Raw genomic sequence first — 9,934 nt, 5'->3', positions numbered from 1 at the left:
CTAGAAAGACGTTTTCGGAGAAGGAGATGTACGTATGAAGCTGTTTTTGTGAGGATCAAATTGAATCAAATCGTAAGATAATGTTGGAGTCATAAGGAAACTTAAAGACATTTGATTTGAATATGAAACGTTTACAGACGAAACACAACCGTGCAACCATCAACAGAGTCACAGTACTTTAGACTACTACAAGTCTATTGGCTTGAATAAGGTATACTATAAATGGCAAGTATACACAGTATGAGCATCCCTATACTGACGGGATCCCGCAAAGTATAAGACTCTGATTGTGCTAGTTTTGGATGGTTTATAAGTCTGTTACAACGAAATGCCTAAATTACATTAACGTGAGTTCGCAGTAGGTTCTCCTGCAGCTGTGACCCTGAGAATCCTACCGTCCGCGCCAGAGTTCTTTGTTATAGGACAATCCTTCTTGAGATGCCCTATCTCCCCACATTGGTGGCATGACTGGCTAGTACTTAGCCTTGGTGGTGGGAGTGAGGTGTTTAGCCAGGGTTATGTGGACACGAGTGCCTTCCTCATTACACCACCTTGGAAACTGCTTCCTAAAGCGTTCTACAGGAGTTGCCATTTGTTGCTTTCCCTGTTTGGCATTACCATCGGAACTCTCGACTTCCTTGTCGGTTTTGTTTGTGTTGCCTGAGTTGATGTGCGTAAGGAATGTTGTCACCGCAGCTGCTACTGCAGCTTGTAATGAAGCGGCGTCGATATGGAGGATAGGGTTTTTCGTTGCTCATCGGATCGTTTCCGGATGACGATATGATTTTTTTTTGTAATACGAAAGATAAAGATTTTTGTGAGTGATTCTGGTTGACTCTAGATGTACTTCGATTGCTTTAAGTAAAGAGTAAGAGTATGTTCTCGCAAGTTTGACCTACATCCCTATGATGCAGTCCTAGTACGGATTGGAAGTATGTTCATGACGGTTTGATCTACATCCCTATGATGCAATCATAGTATAGAGTAGAAGTATGTTTGTAAAATGGTCTTTCAAGACGTTTGTCGTTCCAGCTGAGGTATAGTTGGTTGGTGGATAACATGATCCAACCGCTAGAAGAGACATGGAAATGCCTCCGGAGTTAAATTACTATAGTCCAATGACTTGACTAAAGCATATTAACGAAGGTATGATGAGGGTTTTTGAACCAAAGTTGACACGGGAGTTAGCCGACTGTCAATATCATCGACGCTTTACGATGTAATAAGCTTAGGAAAAATTTGACTTTGAAGAAGGTCTTACATCATATTCAGAGTAGGAAGGTTTTAGCAGCATAAGGCCCAACTTATAGTACAAGATAGTTTCATAGAAAATGTTGCATCGGGCATAGACAGAAAAATAGTCCATTTAAACAAGGTATGGGAACAAAGCCTTTCTTTCTGGCGGAGGTCATCCTTCTGGTGAACTCTCAGTTAGCCAATTAATGTTCCATTATTATTAAGAAGGTGTCCTTCGTACACCCGTTGGAGTTCTTATGACTTCGGCTTGCGTTTCAGCTAATGCTTGTAGCAGGGTCTCATGGTCTCTCTTAGTTCTCTCACGAGTGTTTTCAAGATGATTGGTGTAGATGGTGTGCATTCTTGCATTGGTATTTAACTTCTTTGATATAATGGAGCGTCGTCCTGCCTTGAATTTCGTTTTGATCAACTCTGCGGATCAGTATTGTTAGAACTTTGTCTGCTGAGCTCCCTTCGCTTAAGTGGTAGTAGCTTCGGTCTCCTTTTGACGACATAGGTTGATCTTGCTCCGCGCTCCATGTTTCTAGGCATATTACCCAAGGAAGTGTCGGGCCATGAAAAGCTAGACTAGGGTTACGGTTTGAATTGGAAGTTACCGGGGGTAGGTTCTCTTTCTCGAGTTCAGAGTTATCATCGTCTGAAAGATCTTCAGTATGGTGACCATTCAAAAGGGATTGGATGATCATTCTCTGGTTCTTCTCTAAACCATCCATCACTGCCTTTGTTCGGGAAGTACGAGTCGTCGTGGGGATGGGGTCCAGCTATGTTATCTATACGGTAATTTGGGGTATAAGAATCTAACATATAAGTAGTTTATAGAATACACAAAATACTCCTCTAGTATTTTAGGTTTACGTTATATTCTTCCCATTGTGGTGTTGTGGGTAAGTTTTTAGACTTGTTGCAACTCACAACCACACTTAGGCACATGCTAGTCAACCCTTGGAAAATATAGTTGATCAGGCTATATCATCCCAGTTTTGACTATATGTCTCTAAGTCTACTTGTGTTGCCCAATTATCGTAATACTTTTGTTCCGTCCTAGTGGTACTGATTTTAGTATGTATGCAGGCACGTATACTTACTTAAATATTTTATTATTTAAAAGTATAATCTCTTTATCAGAGTATTTTAATCCCTATTGTATTTATAGTTCGTATATCTTTTATGGGTTGATATACTTGATTCACTATAAACAATGCTCTGATACCAATCTGTCACACCCCAAAACCGAGAACGGCGGAAACATTCTGGGGCGGAGGACGTCATGTAATGTATCACAACAATGCAAAGTAGTAAACAAAGCAACAACATCATCCATTGCATTAATAGTATAATTTTAATTACATTTGAGTTCTTTCATAGTATAATTCTACAAAATGAATATTCAAAAATAAAAGACGAGTCTTGATTTCTCCGTCTTCACAGATTCTGGTAGTCGTACCTGTCTATCCGTATCCTGGGAATACAAGTTATTTTGAAAGCGAGTATCAGCAATAATGCTGGTGAGTTCATAAGTATTTAGGTGACTTTGATTTGTAAAGCTGTAAAGAAAGACTTGTAATCGTTTGAAAGAAAGTTTGTACCAACGAATATGTTTGTAAGTAATTGTAAACGTTTGAAACTCCTAGAAAATCCCATATTTTCTACTAGTATAAAATGTAGCCTTCTACCAAGGCTCGACTGTTTTGAATGTTTGTTTCAGAAATCCAATATTTGTTCGTAAGTAGATGGTACATTAAAAGTCCCAAAATGAAGCTACCATAATGTTTTTCATGTCTAAAATAATAGATTTGTGTACAGTTATAATTGCTAAGATATATGAAAACTCCGTAAATCAACGTGTTTTTAATACTCCATGTGAGTTTTATAACCATGCTATCGACATTGATGGCCTGTAACAACGTTCTTCAGGCGTTGGAATGTTATGACATTTGTCACCCCAGACCTGCCGGTCTAACTTTAGCTAACAGTTTAGGTGCGGGATTGTCAATCCCGTATAGATCTATACACAAGTATCACGCTCCCCCTCCAAGGGATTATGGTATATAATACAGGACTTAAAATGCATACTCGAACGTACGTGAAGCTGAAATGTCTCACAATTCTTAGTATCAAATAGATTTACGTATGAAAGTCCATTTTGTTTTTGTATATGAATATACCTTCTTGATATGGTACTTGTAGTATATAAAATGTTATGAATATCTAGTACACTATCTCATGTAATTGTATTCTTTGAAATGGTATGTCTTGAAGTTGTATGCTTCTGTAATTGTATGTCTTAAGATTGTATGCCTTTTTAATCGTATATAATTGTATCTCTTCGCATATTATGTAATGTATTTGTATTGACTCATGAATAGACTGAATCTTGTATAACTCCTGGTACTTGGAATGGTAAATAGTATGCCTTAACTATACCTATTATAGTTATTGATAATGTGTGTGTATAATTCGAAATATGCCTTCGCTACTCAAAGGTACTGAACGAACTGACGGAAACTTTTATGTCTATATATGTACATATATATATATATATATATATATATATATATATATATATATATATATAACTAATATTTAGACGACATTCGGACGAATAACCGATGCCCTAAGGCCACATCCCAACGAGGAAAAGGAAATAAAGCGATCTAGCCGTCCTAAGTCCTTCAAACATTACTTATATAAGTATACATATATAGGCAAGCACAAAAATATAAAAGAAGTTTTGTAAAACCTTTGAAAAGTTTAATAAATAAGAAATGATGTCTTGATGTCAGTTTATAAAATGATTTGAAAGCAGTTTGTTTGATAAGAACAGTTTTAAATATAGGAAGACCTTTGTTAGAAACATGATTCTAACAGCGTTTGAAAGAAATCATAAAGTATGTAAGACAGTTTGATAAAGAGTTTTTAACATGTATAAATGTTTGTCGTAAACTATTATAGTTTTTCCAAAAGTTCGTTTCGTTTGTATAGTAACCCTAGTGTAATGCTCACTAGTTATGAAATATGTAGCTTTTTGTGGTGACATAATGAACACTTGTACTCAAGGTATAAATAAACTGTTTGATTCTTATACGTATAACAACATATTTAATTTCAATATATATCAGGCGATATCGTGTTATGTTTTCCGTATGAAAGATTCCATATAATGGTTGTGAATCACATATGATTTACTTGATAAAAATGAGTATTTAGTGAATCTTTGAGTTACACACGATAATAATCGTGTGTTTACTTGTATTCCCCCCCCCCCCCCCCCCCTCAAAAGTGTATATTAAAACAATATTGATAGAAATGTAGATTATAGGGGTATGAACTCACCAATGAAGGCGCGTGATTTGAAGAAAACGAGATTTTCCCGGGCGTCACCTCGACCGGAAAGTGACGAGATTTTCGGAAATCTCGGGGCTTCGGACTTTCGTCGGGGCTTGGATATGAAACCGGGAAGTCGGGATGTTGTCGGCACGAAAAACGAGGCGAAAATGAGAGAGAATTGAAGCATTTGTATGAAAATAGCCGGCACCCTCGCTATCTATTTATAGGGGCTGGAGGTCCTCGGTACGCAGGGCGTACTTCGGACTTACGTTGGGCGTTCTTCGTACACGGGGCATACTCCGAAGGTACGCAGGGCGTTCGCTTGCGTCACTGCTTACCGTATCCTCGGGCGAAGAGTCTATCGACGTGGTTGATTCGGACCCTTGTATCCGAGTACGCGGGGCGTACGAGGGTACGCAGGGCGTACTCCTTCGGATAAGACTTTGAAGTGCGTGCCAAGAACTTCAAAAATCCGTAACTTTCGCGTACGAGCTCCGTTTTTGAAGTTCTTTATATCCACGCGAAGGTGAGAAAATACTCTACAACTTTCATTTGGACTCCGTCGGCTAATTTTGACTTTATTTTTAATTATATTTTAATTAATAGGTCGGGACACGATAACTTCGTTAAAAATCCGTAACTTCTTTATCCGACGTCCGTTTTCGTCAGACTTTTTATTGTTATACTCCTATTGTCGGGTTCTCCAACTTTCTTTTAGGTTGTGTCAGCTAAAGATCGCTCGATCTCTGTTTCGAGTTTTTAGCTGTCTACTACTAGGTTAGAAACTTCGGAAAATCATAACTTCCTCATACGAAGTCAGATTTGGGCGTTTTTTTATGCATGATCACGGTTTAACGTAATCTACGACTTTCGTTTAGATACCTAAGGCTAAAAATTATTGTATCGAAACTTTGCGTTTTACGTCTACCAGCGTTGCCGGCTCTCGCCGTGAATTTTAGACTGGTCATAACTTCTTCGTTATAACTTGGATTTTTGTGTTCTTTATATGTACGAAAACCTTGATACGAGTCCTACCACTTTATTTAACCCAAATATGATTTTAGGGAAGTTAAGTTTTGGCTTAAATTTGACTGGCATTACATTTTATCATCTCAAAATATCGGGTTGTCATAGTTGTGTTTTGTCGGTAAACGTCTTATGTTCAAATCTAATGTCTTTAAGTTTTCTTATGATTCTGACATTATCATACGACTTGATTCAATTTGATTCTCACGAAAACAGTTTCATACATACATCTCTTTCTTCGAAATCGCCTTTCCAGCGAAACCGTCATATCCGAACACCAATTACTCATGAATGGAGTACCTCATAATTCTTTTCCTTTCCGAAGAAGCCCCCGAAGTGCCACTCGTACAGTACGTCAATTTCAAATCCAAAGATCCATACGGTTGATCTGTCACTGATGAATGTATACGTAGGGGTGATATATAATCAAGGTTCTACAGGTTTAAAATTAACGATTCAACTTTAACTTCTTTTTCCTCGATGGGATGTGAGCTTAAAGAAGAATCAGTTATTCGACTACCTTTTTAATCTTAATTATATACAACTCGTATACACGAGATTATGATCGTTGAACCATGTATGAATTTCTAATATGAACTTCAAGACGGAGACGGCCTAAGACTACGAGTGATCGTGCTACCATACAAATAAACTTAGAAGCGCAACACATGCCCCTTTCTGTCGATTGGTTCAAGAGAGACAGATAGAACAAAAAATACCCATCCTTTTTCCTTGGTTCGGGAGTAATTATACTTTCTTTTAGGTCTTCATGACATCTAATCCACGTCCAAGATTTTGACATCATAATCAGTATGAAATGGTAGTGTTCTCATGCAAAAGGAAAGGTCACTACCTATACCTCAAGACAGCTTAAGACTCAGGAAGTTAACTATACAACACATGATCTTGAGTCAGGAGCATCGGTAATTACTTCGAAGATCTGGAGACACTACTTATAGGGTACAAGATGTACTACTCTCACAGCCCACAAAAACATCCAACATACGTTCGACCAAGAAGGGTTATCATGCCAGTGAAGTCAAACAAAGGAAGCAAAGTCGTATCCCGATAGTAAAAGGTTCGCTGGAATGCCAAGCAAGGAACCGGGTTCAATTAAGAACATGAGAAGCAAATAAAACTTCTATCCGTAGCATTAACTCTAATTTCGGGACGAAATTCCCTCTAACGGCGGGATGATGTAACAACCAGTCCTTTCAGGACCATGAAATTCGAGTCTTGTAACCTCTTTGAAAAAGTAATTAGAATATCATCGAAAAACGAAGTATTCAAAGGCTCTGTTTGGAGTACGCTATGTAATAGATATCGTCTTAAGATTTCCAAGCATATAAAGAACACTAAAATCCGAGTTATAACGAAGAAGTTATGACCATTCTAAGTTTTCCGACAAAAACCGGCAATACGAAGTTACGTAAATACTCGAATCGGGGATCGAGCGACTTATGGCCGGAATGACCTAAACGAGAATCGAAGGTCTCGACAATGGTATTTCAGCGGTAAAAATTCTGGCAAAAACCGACGTCAGATAAAGAAGTTATGAATTTTTAAAGTAATTCCTTAATCACGACATGTTATAAATAAATAATCAAAATAATTTCATAATTTGCCAACGGAGTCTAAACGAAAGTTATAGATCTTAGTCTCACCTACGCGGGGATATAAAGAACGTCGAAAACGGAGTTCGTATGAAGAAGATATGATTTTTTGAAGTTTATTAAATAAATTATATATAAAAATAAATCAAAGATCCGGTAATATCCGAAGGAAGAGTCAGCGTCCTCATCCGAGTTACGCGCCGTGTAACCCCATACGCCCCGCGTACCCGAGGGCCTTGGTCTCGGACCGTCCACGTCGCCCCTATACGAACCTACCTGACCCGTCCCATCCGAAGCGAAGCAGTCGAGGACTCGGTCACGGGTGACGCACGAGTACGCGCTGCGTACAAGTGTACGCCCCGCGTACCGAGGCCTCTCAGCCCCTATAAAAGGGATGCGAGGGTTTCCGGAAAATTTGCTCATTTCCTCTCTTTTCTCTTGCGTTTTGCCTCGTTTTCCATGCCCACACTACCCCGAAGCCCTGATCATTTTGCTCAAGTCTCGAAGGTCAATTTTTCTCCCGAGATTCCCGAGAATCCCGAGAAAAATCTGTTTCCTGAGACGAAACTCTGCCTGGTTTTCCATCTCGTTATCTTCAAACTTCCAGGTGAGTTCATACCCCTACAAACACACTTTAAATATGTTTTTAAATGGTTTTTATACTCTTTTAGGGGGGGAATACAAGTAAACACACGACTAAAATCGTGTGACACATCAATCTTTTGATATACTTTTCATACTGTTGTTTTAACTATCTTATGAAGTTATTATCATGCAAAACACCTCACAACATAGCTTTACCCTCTTGGGATACAATATGTCTGATAAATAGAAATATATTTTATTTAAACATTTACATATAAATACATCATATCAAGGGTAACCATCGTTACTAAACCGTTTTATACATTCAAAGAACTTATGATTTATGCTTTGTCAAACATTGTGAAAAGGATAAACTTTGCATACAAAACTACCACTTTAATACAGACTTAGTTGAGAATCTGTGAGACGTGTACATCTTCAAATCATACCCTTTTTGCTAAAAGGTACCACTTCAAGTCCTGTCTATAACCAGAGTCTCCCGTTCGGAGAACGTGTCAAATGTGTATAGGTCTATACGGGAAGTCATGATCCCGCACCCTGACTGTTAGCTACAGTCCGTCCTTTGGGGTGACAGTTTGTCATAACGCCACGACGCCTGAAGAACGTCGCTACAGGCATATTATGTTTAGTATGGTTATAAAACTCACCGGATATACAATTATTATGGTATTATGCTTTTATGAACGAGTAGCTATTAAAACTATTCTTCATCTAACAAGTGCGATCTTCGTATAGCTTTATTATATAAAATGATGCCACAACTTTTAAGCACGTCGGTTGCTTGCGATTTTCGGTCTTAGAGGCTGCCAGTTATGTTAGGAAAATAAGGGTTTTTCCTGGATACAAACCAAACAACTAATAGGAAAATAAGGGATTTTCCTGGTGCAATTACTTACAACTTATAACACGAACATTCATATGCATTTCATACTTTTATAAGAAAATAAGGGTTTTTCTTGGAAAACACAACAATTCATATCTCAACCATTAGGGAAAATATGAGATTTTCTGGATCTAATACATTCATTTTCAACACAACAAATCATAACTCTTTACATTTGAAATACTGCGTTTTCTGGAAAACATACACAAACTTTCGAATGGCGTACATTTTCTCAAAACACTACTCATGAACTCACCAACTTAATTGTTGACACTTTCTCTTTGAAATAACTTGTATTCTCAGGGAACCGCTAAGCAGATTTGGAAATCAACTTTTGGAGATCAACGTGCTGACGTTAATTACTTTTTGAAAGATGTTTATGTAATTAACTTTTGAACATGTAACGAAAACAATTATGTAAACATTTTGGAAACTTTAATATATATGGTGGTGTGTAATTTCCTTTCTATGAATTGTTATGATACTGAATATGACGCCCTCCGCCCCCGAACGTTTCCGCCGTTCTGGTTTGGGGTGTGACAGATTGGTATCAGAGCATTGTTTATAGTGAATTAAGTATATCAAAACACTTTGAGTAAGAGTCATACTTTTAAAATTAAATTTATTTAGTTTTTGTAAAGTAGGCATGCATTCATTTCATATTAATAACATGGTCAGTATCAAAATTAAAACAATATAGAAGTATTATAAGTAAGTTGTGCAGCGCAGGTATGCCTTGGGACATGTAATCGGAACTGGGAAGAATATAGCCTGATCAACTATATTTGTCCAAGAGCCGACTAACGTATGCCAAGGAGTGTTTGCAATGGACAACAAATTTAGAACTTACCAAACACATATCGTTAAACAATACTAAGGGAGTATTCGAGTGCCTTCAACCCTTAAACTTAAAGAGTAAATTCCATGTGCTTTAGCTTATAGTCAATTCTATGGATTTCATCACTAAGCTTCCTAGGACCGCACGTGGAGTTGATTCGATTTGGGTTGTGGTGGATCGGCTGACCAAGAGTGTGCATTTCATACCGATCCAGGAGAGTATATCGGCTGAGAAGCTAGCCGATATTTATGTGTGCGGGGTAGTAGCACGACATGGAGTGCCTGTATCAGTAGTATCAGATCTAGACGTCCGGTTCACTTCCAGGTTTTGGAAGCAGTTTCATGAAGAGATGGGTACTCATCTTCATTTTAGCACCACTTTCCA

Source organism: Lactuca serriola, chromosome 2 (assembly GCF_051521515.1).
Source record: "Lactuca serriola cultivar US96UC23 chromosome 2, Lser_US96UC23_V15, whole genome shotgun sequence".
NCBI classification, from domain to species: domain Eukaryota; kingdom Viridiplantae; phylum Streptophyta; class Magnoliopsida; order Asterales; family Asteraceae; genus Lactuca; species Lactuca serriola.
The sequence above is the reverse complement of the archived record's forward strand: the minus strand, read 5'-3'. Positions refer to the sequence as shown.